At 42.4% G+C, this 12,795-nt stretch overlaps 1 protein-coding gene across 1 annotated transcript in view; it reads right to left on the bottom strand.

Annotated features, from left to right (window-relative positions):
* Positions 1 to 8,691, bottom strand: part of STAT4 (signal transducer and activator of transcription 4) — a 113,402-nt gene extending 104,711 nt beyond the window's left edge. The window contains exons 1-2 of the mRNA XM_019462523.2: positions 8,585 to 8,691; positions 759 to 851 (exon numbers count right to left, since the gene is read on the bottom strand). The gene's annotated coding sequence lies outside the window, so the exon portion shown is untranslated. The remainder of the gene's footprint in view (positions 1 to 758; positions 852 to 8,584) is intronic.
* Positions 8,692 to 12,795: the final 4,104 nt, after the last annotated feature.

Genomic DNA, 12,795 nt, shown 5'->3' with positions numbered 1-12,795 from the left:
TGTGAACTGTATTGTGTAAACTCTGGCTCAGAAAGGGCTATTGTTTCAGCCTTGCTTATTCACCTGATTGAGTTTATTCAAAAGCACAGCTGAAATGCGTGGTTTCTCACCCTGAGACTTTGGTTTTTATACTAATTGGAGAGTCTACCTTGTTCCTAGGTATATTTTGTTTTAAGCTCAACTGTATAGGTAATTCAGATTCTCAAAGTAGATTTTTTGTAATATTTGAGGGTGGGAGCCTAGAACTATCCAGAATGGCTGCCAGATGCCGATTTCACTTTGGGCTTTGTTGTGAAGAACATAGAAGTCTCCATCCAGCAATGTTTTATTCCTCATTGTGACCCAGGCTCTTGGGCCCATGGTGGGACCCCAGTCAGGGCACTCAATCTCTCTGGCTCTCTCTTTGGAATGCTGAGTGGTAAGGACCATGTAAGCCACTTTCAGTGGCCTCTTCTATCTATGGAAGATGTTACTGAATAAAGACAACATGTGTCCCCGGTTCTAGTTGTATCCATAACCCTGGACCCCTGGACCTCCCAGTTAGCCTCGGACACCTAGTTCCTTTTTTTTTTCCTTAAGCAACTTGGGAGTTGAACTTCTATCAGAAGCAGCCAGTTTTTGCCTGATTGGTAGAGTATCAATATAGTACCACACTATGGACTAGAAATAAGGACAGAGAACCCAGAAAGAGAACGGGAAACAGACAGTAGATTGTTTTTAAAGAAGCTGTATTCAAAGTTACAAGGAGTGTGACTTACTTCACAGTGAACTCGCTGAATTGGTTGACGTTTTGCAGGGTTACATCTGTTACTCTTTAACATTTCATGGAGGACTGAGGAAGTGCCAGCACACTGGGAAAAGAGCCAACATGAAATGGTTGTATAATAAAAGGGAAAAAGGTTGAGTTCTGAAAGTTAAAGACCGGTAAGCTCAAGTTCTATAGCAAGGGGAAGAAATGCCACAGTGAATGATGTGAGTAGAACGAGGTATTGACTTTACATGAACTACGTTTTCCCCCCACGCCAATCTAATATTTTAATCTATTGACAAACTAGGGGCAAATTATAGCTGGGTGTCAGACCTGGAGCTGGTGGTGCAAATCCCACAGCCCAGCCAGAGAGGCCACGAGAAGACTGAGAATTCCAGGTCAGAGGAATGCAGATAGAGACCAGAACTGGGGACATATTTGTGCCAGGGGTCTAGAACCAAGATTAAGACAATCTAAGATGCCATGCCGTTTTCTGTCCCTTAAAAAATTGCATTTTCAAGCATGGGCCTATGAAGATTGTTCCTTTGAGAATAAAGAGCCGTCACCAGGTGACTGCTTTGCACGTTGTTAATTATTCATGTGTCACTCATTCACTCGCTCATTCACCAAACACTTATTAAATGCCTTGTTTTTGAAAGGTACCTTAATAGGTGTAAGAAAATAAAAATGATGAACAGTTGGTGAGGTTTCTCCCCAGTGACAACAGCTGCATCAGGGAGCATTTGGATTATGATCTCATCAGTACAAACTGTTCTATTTTAAAAATTACCAAACTAAGTCAATTACTTTTTCCTCTACTTTGAAAATTTGATACAAGATAGGACAAAAATTCAAAAAAAAAATAATGTTTCAAACAGCTCTTTTCATCACAACTTGGCTCCTTTTTAACTTAAAAAAATTTTTTTTAATTTATTCATTTTTGAGAGATAGAGTGCAAGTGGAAGGAGGGGTGGAGAGAGAGGGAGACACAGAATCCCAAGCAGGCTCCAGGCTCCGAGCTGTCAGCACAGAGCCTGACGTGAGATCGAACCCATGAACCACGACATCACGACCTGAGCCGAAGTCAGACGCCTAACTGACTGAACCATCCAGGTGCACCTCCTTTTTAACTTTTTTTAAACTTACAGTTTAAAGTATGGTTCCACCCTTGTCTGTAGGTCCCAGATTTCTAATTTTTTTTTAACTTACTGCTTTATACAGTTTCAATATGTTGCTAACTAGTACCCTGTTCCTACCAACTAAAAGTGCCATCTTTCATCTGCAACTTTGTTTTTTTCACAGTCAGAAGCAAAACAAACATGAAACAAAACATATGGGGAAAAGATTATTTCAGACTTTTCACTGTTCACTTCTATTTTTACTTTTCTCATAAATCAGTAAACTGTTATTCTTCCAAGCATGTTTCTACATCACTCATTTTCTGGGGCTTTTCATTCCTCTATATGTTCTTTTGCATAATAACTCATTAAATAAATCTCATTTACAGATCTCTGACAAGCTTGTATATCTTGAACTCTCATGTTTCATTATGAACTTGATGTAAAACATCCAGTTTGAATACATTTTAAGCTGTTACTAAATAATTTCCTTATACCTGAATACAGGTGTCTGTAAGATAAGTCAGCGGGTGGTTTATTTATTCATCTATTAATTCAGTAAATTACTGAGAACCAGCAGAAACAATGAGCTGCATTAAGTTAAAACCAGGTGGAAAGTCAACTTGGTCAAGACATGTCCCTGCCATCAAATTTGATCCCAATTGCTGGAAGAGACAAATGTTAACATTGAACAAAAATACCTCAAAACAGGTAATTTGCGACTTGTATCGGGTAATTTGAACAAACCAAGGAAGGCTGGGTGGAGATAAACCCTAAATGGTGGTTGGGATTTTTTTTTTTTTTAAGTAAGCATCACACCCAGCATGGAGCCCAATGTGGAGCTTGAACTCACAACCCTGAGATCAAGACCTGAACTGAGATCAAGAGTCAGACGCTTAACCAACTGAGCCACCCAGCTGCCCTGAGATTTTTGAGAAGGGCTTGGAAAAGACATCATAAGTGAAGAGGAATGTGTCAGTATAAAGTGAATAGACAAGAAAACACTGTGTTCGGGCAAGGTAAAGCAAGGCACATCAGCAGAAGCTAAAGCTCCATATTAGCAAGTAGAAGATAAAGCCAGCGAGCAGTGAGCGTTGTGGTGTTTTGAATGTCAAACTCATGAATTTGGAGGATTTCTATGGCCCAGTTGTCCTCCCCTAACTTCGTTCTCAGCCACTCCAACCCGTCCTTAAAACTTTTGCCAAAGTGAATCTCCTAAAAGATAAAGTTAACATATAGCCCCTCTGTTGAAGACTTTTCAGTGGGTTTCTTAAGCCCGCTCAAGAATGGGTATCTATGAGACTGTTCACAGCTGAGCAACAAAATGAAGGCTCCCTCTGGCTGAACTTGGCCCGTTAGGGTCCCCTGTGACCCTGTCTGGGATTGTAGGTAGCTGGGTAAATGAGACCACTCTTTAGCCCAAGCAATCGTCTCAGACAAAGATGGACAAGGGCCCTACAACCCATCATGTCATGGCAAACAGGCCAAGAGAGCTCTCCAGGAGCTGAGCTCCTGGGACACTTATGCCACGGAACTGGATATCGTTAGCCTCACTGAACCCAAACGGACCTTTGCATAACTATGTCAAATTCACATTGTCAATGCATTTAATTTCAGTGAAACATCCATTCTATTGAATTTATGTTGTTTATTTGAATTTTAGAGATTATATTTTCATTATAATTTGACTTTAAAAATTTGTGTTGTACGTGTTGGAAAGTAGAGGTGGGTGTATGTCTTAAACGAATTTTTGTCTAGTTTTATATGTGCACACTTAAGTAACATTATGATAAAAATAATTTAAGTAAACAGTGAATTTTACATAATCATTTTACTTTAAAGGAGTTGTGTATGTTATCCAAATAGGGAACATAGCATTATCTCATTTGGTCTTAAAATAATCCCTGCAAGATAGTTATCACTATCTGCATATTATAGATGAGGAGACAGAGAGTGAGAGGGTCCAAGTAACTTAGGCAAAGTGGTGATTTTAACCCATCTCTGTTTGATGTCATTTCCTCAGCGCACACAGATTCAAAAGTCACCTTCAGGGACATGAGAGTAAAATTTGGGAATGAGGGTTTCTAAGACATAGAAGCAGAAAAGTACAAGAACTTAGACTCATCCACAAAACCGATTTCTAGGCTGCATCGCTTCAAGAGAAAACTATGGATTACAGTCTCATTAAGCAAGGAATTCTGTTGGATGACTTCATTTCTTCTCTTACCCACTGAATTCTGATTGCTTAACAGATTTCGACTCCCCAAACATTTCAGTTTCGAGAGCTAAGTTGAAACAGTGAAGAATTCTTTGACATTTGGAAGGAAATGCCTTTTATAGCGATAGGTGCCTATTTCCCCAAACACCAAAAGCAGACTTCAAACACCATCCCCGTGGCTGCTCTTTTCTGTCCACGTCTCTTTCAAAAACAAGTAACAGCAGCAACCAAAACCCAACAAAATTGGCTCTAGCCTGCTTGGAGTTGAAGCCAGATCTGTTCTTGGTTTCCCAAGCCAAAGTGGGAGATGTAGTTAGTTAAGTTCTAAGCCCTTCACAGTGCTAAAGAACAATGGAGTGAGAGTTTCAAAATTAAAACCATGCGTTCAGTAGTAAACAGCTCCAACTGGTGCTTGATTACTAACTAGATGTTCTATTTCTGACATGATTTGAGCAAACACAGGAAACCTCATAGGCGTGGATGGAGAGATGTTTTCCCTTTCAGGACAAAAAAGAGCAACATCGGATGGAGTTATGATCATCGTGATTCTTTTTTATAATTAAAAAAAAATACTTATTTATTTTTGAGAGAGAGAGAGGCAAAGAGAGAGGGAAACAGAATCCGAAGCAGGCTTCAGGCTCTGAGCTGTCAGCACAGAGCCAGACACGGGGCTCGAACCCACAAACCGGGAGATCATGACCTGAGCTAAAGTCAGATGCTCAACCAACTGAGCCACCCAGGTGCCCCTGATCTTTGTGATTCTGGACACCATCAAAAGCCAATGGCTTTGAAGGGGTTCTCATTTTTATGGCCTCAGAGGGAGCCCTTTTCTTTCCCAGGAGTCCTCTCCAGAGGGAGAGGCTGTGTAGAGTTTTCCTGAAGGTAATGAATGTCAGCACATTGCCAGCTAGGCCACGTGTTCCTTTCTTATCAAATGAAACTGACCTTTCTGACCCAGCATGCTCTCCTTATTCATCACTGTGATTAATTTCAAGTTCATGGTGATGCAGGTTTCTAGATGAATTGCATGGTTCACTCCAGATGGTAAATATGTACCTCTGGCATCTCCTCACCCTTCTGGAGAGGTCATGTGCTAGCATACAAGAACGAAGGCTTTTAAAATAGTTGGCTTACACTCAGATCTGCACCCTACAAAACACTCTGCCCAGACTAGTCTCTGTCCTTTCAGCTGGCAGAGATCTTCCCCTTCCTACTCATTTTCCATTAAATGCCAAGCGACTCAAGGGAGTTATGAGCAAAATGAAAATGTTTAGCACATAATTCAAGATTTTAAGGTTGTTTTTTTTTCAGCCAGTGGAAGAACTAGGACTCATGAGAATTCTCGAATTGACATTCACTAGGCCCCAAAATCATGCTTATCCTCTAGAAATTTCCAAGTTAATTTTCCTGATGCATGCTACTGCATTTCCTCTAGCGAGCGAAAATCTTGTTCCGTTGGTCATCACTGTCAACAGGGACAAAATATGCAAAACAGATTTTACATATTTATACAAAATTTGCTGGTCAGAAATTGCTCTATGTATATTCATTTCTGCATCAGGAGGATAGTTTCAACATCGATTGTACTCAGAGTTTCCCCCCGCAAGCTTTGTTGGAGGCTATAAGTGGTTCAGGTCATGGAGAATAAGTTAATTCACATTTCTGTCTTCTCCCTTTTCAAAATTAAGTTTTCATATCTAGGCATTTTCTTAGGATTCCAAATAAAAAGGAAGGAGATTGTTCTTATGTGCATCTGGGCAGTTCAAATACCTACATGGACGAGTGGCTGCTTCAGCCCATCTGTCGTCTTTGCAGCCCACAACCATCACCTCCAGAAGCCTCTGCTGAGGTTTCCATGGAGCTTTGGGAAAAACCTGATTGGAGCCTGTAGAGGATCTGTGGATATAAACGTGGCCGAAGACAAGACACTGACAATCTGGGAGCAGAGTGTGGGGATGCAGAGACCTACCTAGGGCTGGCCCACCCGCCCGGGACGCCCCGGTTCTGTAGCTGTTGCTCACCTATTACACGCCACTCCTCAAATTCACTGACAACACACCCACTGAGTGCCTCTGAGATCAGTGGGAAAGAGTCCTTGTCTTCAAAGAGCTTGCGGTCTAATGGGGAAAGTAGGAGCTTTGTAATAAGCTAACCATGTCTGAAGGAGGCGAAAAGACACCAGGGAGGTGATTTTTGAGCTAGGTTTTGAAGGCCGAGTGTGAGATTGCTACAAACAAAAGAGGGAACCGCATGTACAAAGACGAGGGGCTGATCTGCTCGGAAGGGGTATGAGATCTTCGGGGGCGGGGTGGTCCTCGTAGAGGTGGCAAGGCAGGTTGGCCAGATCAGGAAGGCCTGTGGTTTCATACAGAGAGGAAGAGGTGGGGTGAATAGCCATAGTGTTGAGAATAGACCCAGGCGGGTGGGTTTTAGAGGGAGAGAGGCCAGGTTGAGGGTTTTGCCGTAGTCTCAGCAGGTGTTCATGATGGCTGGGAATAAGGCAGTGGCAACAGGATGAGAAGGGAAAAAGCCACTTCAGAGATTGTTTTTGAGGCAGAGATTGGATGTCAATGAGTGAGAAATCCACAGAGGTTTCTAGTTTGGGGGAGTAAGCTGATGGCAGCCATTCTGAAAGGGGCTTCTCTCTCACTCACACACGCTCTCTCTGTCCGTTTGTCTCTCCCAGTCCTCTCTCTTTCTCCACCTCTGTTCCATCTCTTTGTCTACTCCTGTTGTTCCCTGTGATATTCCTTCTCTGTCTTTGTCTTTCATTCTCTTGTGGTGCCGGCTTCTCTCTGCATATCAGCTCTGCTCTCCTCTGTAACGACCAACTTCTTCACTATCCACATGTGCTCTGCTCCTTGGTAACTTCAGATGACAAGTCCCTTTGACATTGCATAACCCTGCTCAGTCCAATTAAATTCTGTCACTTTCCATTGCACTGCTCATTATAAAGTTCATTCCATTTTCCTTCATTCAAATTTGCAATAGAATCTAATTAGACCAGCTCTTCTTTCTATGCTAGCCCAGAGAGTCTTTGGTCCTGGACGCTTCTCAGAACCACCTAAAGGGCTTAAAAAAAGTACAGTGCATGGGTCCACCCTAGGCCCACTGAATCAGAATCTTTAGAGATGTAATGCATAGCATGCGCATTTGCTTTAAAGTTCTGCTGGTGATGCTGATGTACAAATAGGACTGAATCCACTGCCTTACGTGACAAGTCATGAATCATAATTCATAGCACAGACCTTGGCTCAGGGGCTCGTAACGATTCCAGTTTCAACTGGAGGGGGTCGGTGGAGTGGCCTGGAGGGTCACACTATGCAAACATGGCCATCCAGGGGTTGTGAGTAGGGAGAGCCTCTTAGAATAGCCTGTGGTCATACAGACGCCATGAAATGTGTTTGCTAAATTGGTCTTGTGAGGGGTAAAATGTGAAAGCATGCATTTGCAGTGACTTCCCATGGGTTCTGTGGTAGGATGCAGAGGAGGGGCCCCTAGTCTCGATGGGAGGAGTATGGGATAAGGAGGTGACTCCTAAGTTGAAGCTTGGGGGAACACTAGCAATTCATCTGCTGAAGAAGATGAGAAATGGGACCACAGGCAGATGAGAATAGTGTATTCAAAGCAAAGAGATTTTTGTGCAGAATGGCATTATAAATTCGTACTTCGAGCGTCCGTGGCCACCCTTCCTAGACACATGGTAAAAAGCTCAGAAAACTCCTTAATTTCTTTGTCCTGGAGGTCTGTTACGTTCCTGGCAGAACTTGTAGAGATAGTCAATCCAGAATGGGGTGCACTATAAGGGGGGCGTGAGAAACTAGACTGGAGAGGTACGCAAGGGCTCCATTGTGAAGCTTCATGGTCACTTTAGTAGAACACTAGCTACCATTTATCAAGCAACTACATGCCAGGCACTTTATGTACATTACTTCCTTTCATCCTCCCAGAACTCAAAACGTCAGGATTTTTACACTCATGTTATACACCTGGAAACAGAGGCTCAAGTAGCTCAAATCTACTTGTCACAGTCACAAAGCTAGAAAACAGCAGAGCTGGAATCTGACCAAGTCCTCAGCCTTAAAGTGTAAAAAAGGGAGGGGAGGAATGCTGTATTTAGAAATGAAAGAAAAAGAAATATTTATATGTATAAGATATTGCATAATGGGGTCATTTCAGCCCTCAAATGGTTTAAAATATTCATAATCATATCTGTATGGGTAAATGTTATAAATACTCTGAATCTCATATTTTTGGTCTTTTCAAACACCCTAGCAAGATAGAGAATATTTTCATTAAGCAAAACCTGGTGTGTACACCCAGAATGCAAAGTAAGTAAATAAAAGGGAAGTTGTGCAGGGTACTTGGAAGAGGGAGATCAATGAGGAGCCAGCGTCCTTCCATCTCCCCTGTCAACTACTTTCCCTAAATTCACGAACTCCATGGCTCTAGCCTATAGCCCACAATAATTTCTAGAATCTTGAACATTTTTCTACATACCGTTCAAGCCTGTGGATCCAGGAAGCAATCAAATATCGTGTGCGGGTGACAGAGTGTACCTTTGCCAAGGTGGAATGGTGTGGCTGTGCGGGAAGGCTCTGGCCACCTGGTAGACCCACTCCTGTGTTGTCACGGGTGCTCCTATGACCTAGACGAGGGCAGAACCAATCATGGACTTGATTTAGTGCCCACTACTAGGACAGCCATCTTTTCTCAGAGCCGCAGAAACAAACAGTGAGCTTAAATCCTGTTTTGGATGAGAACTCACCAAGACTGTCCTTGGTGAAGTCCCCAGTTAGCCACAGCACATGATAAAGTCACCCAGGGCAATGTCCCATTGCTGGTCCTCTTTGCTTGTTTTAAGATTCTTCTCAAGGAGGAAGCATGCTAAAGTAATTCACACATGTTTAAATGTAAATTATTTTATATGGCCAGCACAAGCCACCCCTAAATCCTTGTTCCTTTTGGGAAGTAAAGAAGTTTTAAGCACAGCACCCTATGGTGACTGGTGTCCTGAGGAGTCTCTGAGGGAGTGGAATTTTAGCACCCAAACTGAGAGAGTCCTAGGAAAACAAGACAAATTGGCCACCTTCTAAACCCACCATACCACAAAACTTTAAGTGTTAACTGACCACACTTAGGGCCAGATACTGCTTTGGAGTTCACAGACAACAAATTACTTTTATGTATATTAAATGTGCTCTTTAACAACCAAGTCAAAACATTTGTCTTGCGAACTCAACAAATACATTCATTGTCTCAATGTAAAGAAATAACTATAATCCAATTAAATATGCTTGAATATTCACTTATTATTGGTGATGGTTAATTTCATGTGTCCACTTGTCTAGGTCACAGAATCCATATATTTGGTCAAACATTGTTCTAGATGTTTTCATGAAGGTATTTTGGATGAGATTAACATTTAAATTAATAGGCTTTGAGTAAAGCATACTACTCTCCCTAGTGGGGGTGGGCCTCGTCCAATCAGTTGAAGGCCTTACAAATAAAAAGGACATATACCCTCTGATAAAAAAGAAATTTTGCCAACAGACTGCCTTTGGACTCAAACTGCAATTCTCCCTTGGGTCTCTACCCTGCCAGCCTACCCCACAGATTTTGAACTTGTATCTCCACAGTTATGTGAACCAATTCCTTAAAAGAATTATCTCCTCTCTCTCTCTCTATCTCTCTGTCTCTCTCTCACACACACACATGCACACACACACACGCGCGCACACACACACACACACACACACACACACATATCCTATTGGTTTTGTTTCTCTGGAGACCCCTAACAATGTACTGTTAATGCAGCATTTAAGTCATCTTTTCCAAATAATTAGTTTTACAATTACTAGAAACTAATAACCTGATAATGTTGTTTGTTTGAACCTTTATAAATTCAGAGGTATTTTCTAGCATTGCCCTAAAATCTTGTAGCAACTGCTCTTCATTCCATAAGTATTTATTGAGTCCTCCCATAGCTCATCACACATCTTTGTATTTTGAATACAAAACTAGCCTACTACCTAAGCAAAAACTGTGGGGGTGCTGTGTAGGGAGATCCTTTACAGACACCCAGCTTAGGTCACTGAATCTTGACTTGTCACATAGACTGAATTAATCTGGACTCTGGGTTTATTGTCTTTACTGAGTCCCAAGAATAGTCCTTTCCATGGCTATCTGAATCTCAATCCAGTGGTTTATCAGTGGAGACATTCCAATCCTGAACAAAGCTCTAGTCTGTCCTCTTCTTCAATTCAGATTTCAAGCACTCATTGATGTCTGTGTGGGGGGGTGTGGCTCTGTGTATATGCATATCCACACAAAACATTTGAGTTCTTATTTAACACAAACTGTGCAACGGTCTTCTCATTTTCTTTATTCTGCCTCCTGGTTCTAAGGCAGCTGATCTTGTTAACAAGAGGTCTGTTCTTCCCTCAGTGACTGCATTTCTTGGAGAAAACTTGGTGAGCAAGTATCTGCCCCACTGCACATCAAGGACGTTCCAGACTTTGAGCCAGTTTATACCCTCAGGGCAGCACGTGCAGGCTCTTCTTGCTTTTCTTAGAACCAACGTTGGAATCAAGAACTGGCTCTTGAATTACTCCCAGCTGCCGGTATTCACCCTCCCCTGATCTGTGCTTCCCTAGTTATGCTTTACCATGAAATACTGTTTGGACTGGTTTCATAGAAACACCTTGATTCTTCCCTCGATGACGGTAAGCATTGTGACAGAGTCTGAGGGTATGAGTGATGATGGCAACAGGGTAGCTGTCATTTCACACGCAGCCCAAAGAAGAGGGAAGGAGAGGCTGTCATGATCCTTTTCTTGGGCTGCTCAGATCTGATATCCTGACTTTATTAACCATATGATAATAAGTTCTTACTTTTCCCATAAGGAAAAAAATACAAGTTCAGGTCTTTAAGGTAATGGCCCATTGCAATCCCTTAAAAGGCTTAACGAAGGTTAGCAAATCAAGCTATAGCCTTTGCGGCTGCAGCTGATCCCAGGGCAGCACAGATACTGGTGAGTCACGGTGTCCTTAACACCCATTCTAGATTTTCCTTATCTTTGACAAACATTTTGATCTGGCTCAGTTGCGTGCCCCATGTGGTGACAGAGACCTTCACCCCTGAGGGGTTTCAGCCCTGAGTTGTTAGTCTTATTTAATCATTCTTGATGCAACTTCCGTTAATAGAGATTATTAGACTCAGTAATAAGAGAAGACCAAGAGAAGCCCCAGGGAATCCCCTGGGTTCTAGATAGACACACCTGCGTGTAGCAGCAGCCCTCATTCTTCAAGGGAATCATCATTGATCATGCCTTCCAGCACAGGGACTCCTTTTGTTGCCTGTAGGTTCACTGACATAGGGAGCCCAAAGTGGCCAGATGGCAGTTGTAGCCCCCAGTTCAGTGAAACTTATGGCAGAAGAGTTCCTGCCCTGAGATCTAAGACCTCTAAACTAGCAGAGACTAAGTTTGTGGAGATGAGAGTCTCAAATTCTGCAATTGTATCTGTGAGTCACTTGGATTTGTGGTGAAACAGAGTTAATCCTATTTCATATGGGTTGACAATCTATCTATCTATCTATCTATCTATCATCTATGTATCTATCTGATCAATTACACCAGGAAGGACTATACCCCAAGCCCACAAGGCGTTGTCCCTTTGCTGGTACCTTAGCTGAGACTTCTACAGGCCATTCCACTATTCTATCAAGGTGGATGCTTCTGAGCGATGAAATACATGCTAAAACTAGTGAACTACACAGTCATGAGCCTGGTATTACACTTCCTTTGCTGTAAAATAAGTCCTTTACTCTGAGCAAATGTCATTTATCTGTGAGTAGGTCAGACATTTTGTAGGTCCTTAGATGGTAGTGTTTGCAGAGTTACTGTGGGCAGGAAGGCAAACCTGTCTCCAGAGTATCATTTCAGGTAAGTATGAATCACTGATTTTACTAAGGGATCTGATGTAACTGACCTGCTACTAGCTGACTGGCAGGTCTTTCCAAGACTGAGGCCGTGTCAAATGCTCAACGTCATTCTCTGATCCTGGAAGTAGAGAATTCAGTAGCAGCAGGAGCTAGATCTGCCTTAGTGAGAGGGAGCCCATGGGTTTTGATCCATGCTTAGTTTCCATCTGTGGCACCATGGCTTCATGGCCCCATGGCAAACAAAAGCACTAGATTACTCAGTAAGCAGCTGACCAATTCATTGTCTACTTGGTTGTTGAAAGCTTTGTACAAGATAGTTGATCTCTAGTAGGTTTTAATATGTGATAAAAGATCTGCATGTACTGTGTTCACTCCCATTAGCCTATGTACATACATTTCTGCTGGCCATTCTTGTCTCATGTCTCTGTGCCTTGTTCCTCGTAAGTACTGATCATCTTATCAAATCATTTCCCACTGATCAGGAGTCAGGATATATCCTTTCCCCAGGCTACTTCTCCTTCAATATGAAATAGATAATCAACTGTATTGCTCTTAAATCTGCCCAGTGGGAAGATTTCTTTTAACCACTGCCTTCTGGGGCAGTCTCGAGGAGGGCTTTTGTAAGGTAGTGGCTCAGTCCTGGCTAGGACCAACGTATTACACCTACATATTTGTGAACCATATCCAAGTCCTTCCTACCTCTGTCAGTTGGCCACAGGGAATCCCCAGTGATGCCATAGATGTAGAGTAAAGGAAAGGTAATG

Source organism: Panthera pardus, unplaced genomic scaffold (genome assembly GCF_024362965.1).
Source record: "Panthera pardus isolate Hobbes unplaced genomic scaffold, ASM2436296v1 HiC_scaffold_10, whole genome shotgun sequence".
Taxonomy (NCBI): Eukaryota; Metazoa; Chordata; class Mammalia; order Carnivora; family Felidae; genus Panthera; species Panthera pardus.
The sequence above is the reverse complement of the archived record's forward strand: the minus strand, read 5'-3'. Positions and strand labels throughout refer to the sequence as shown.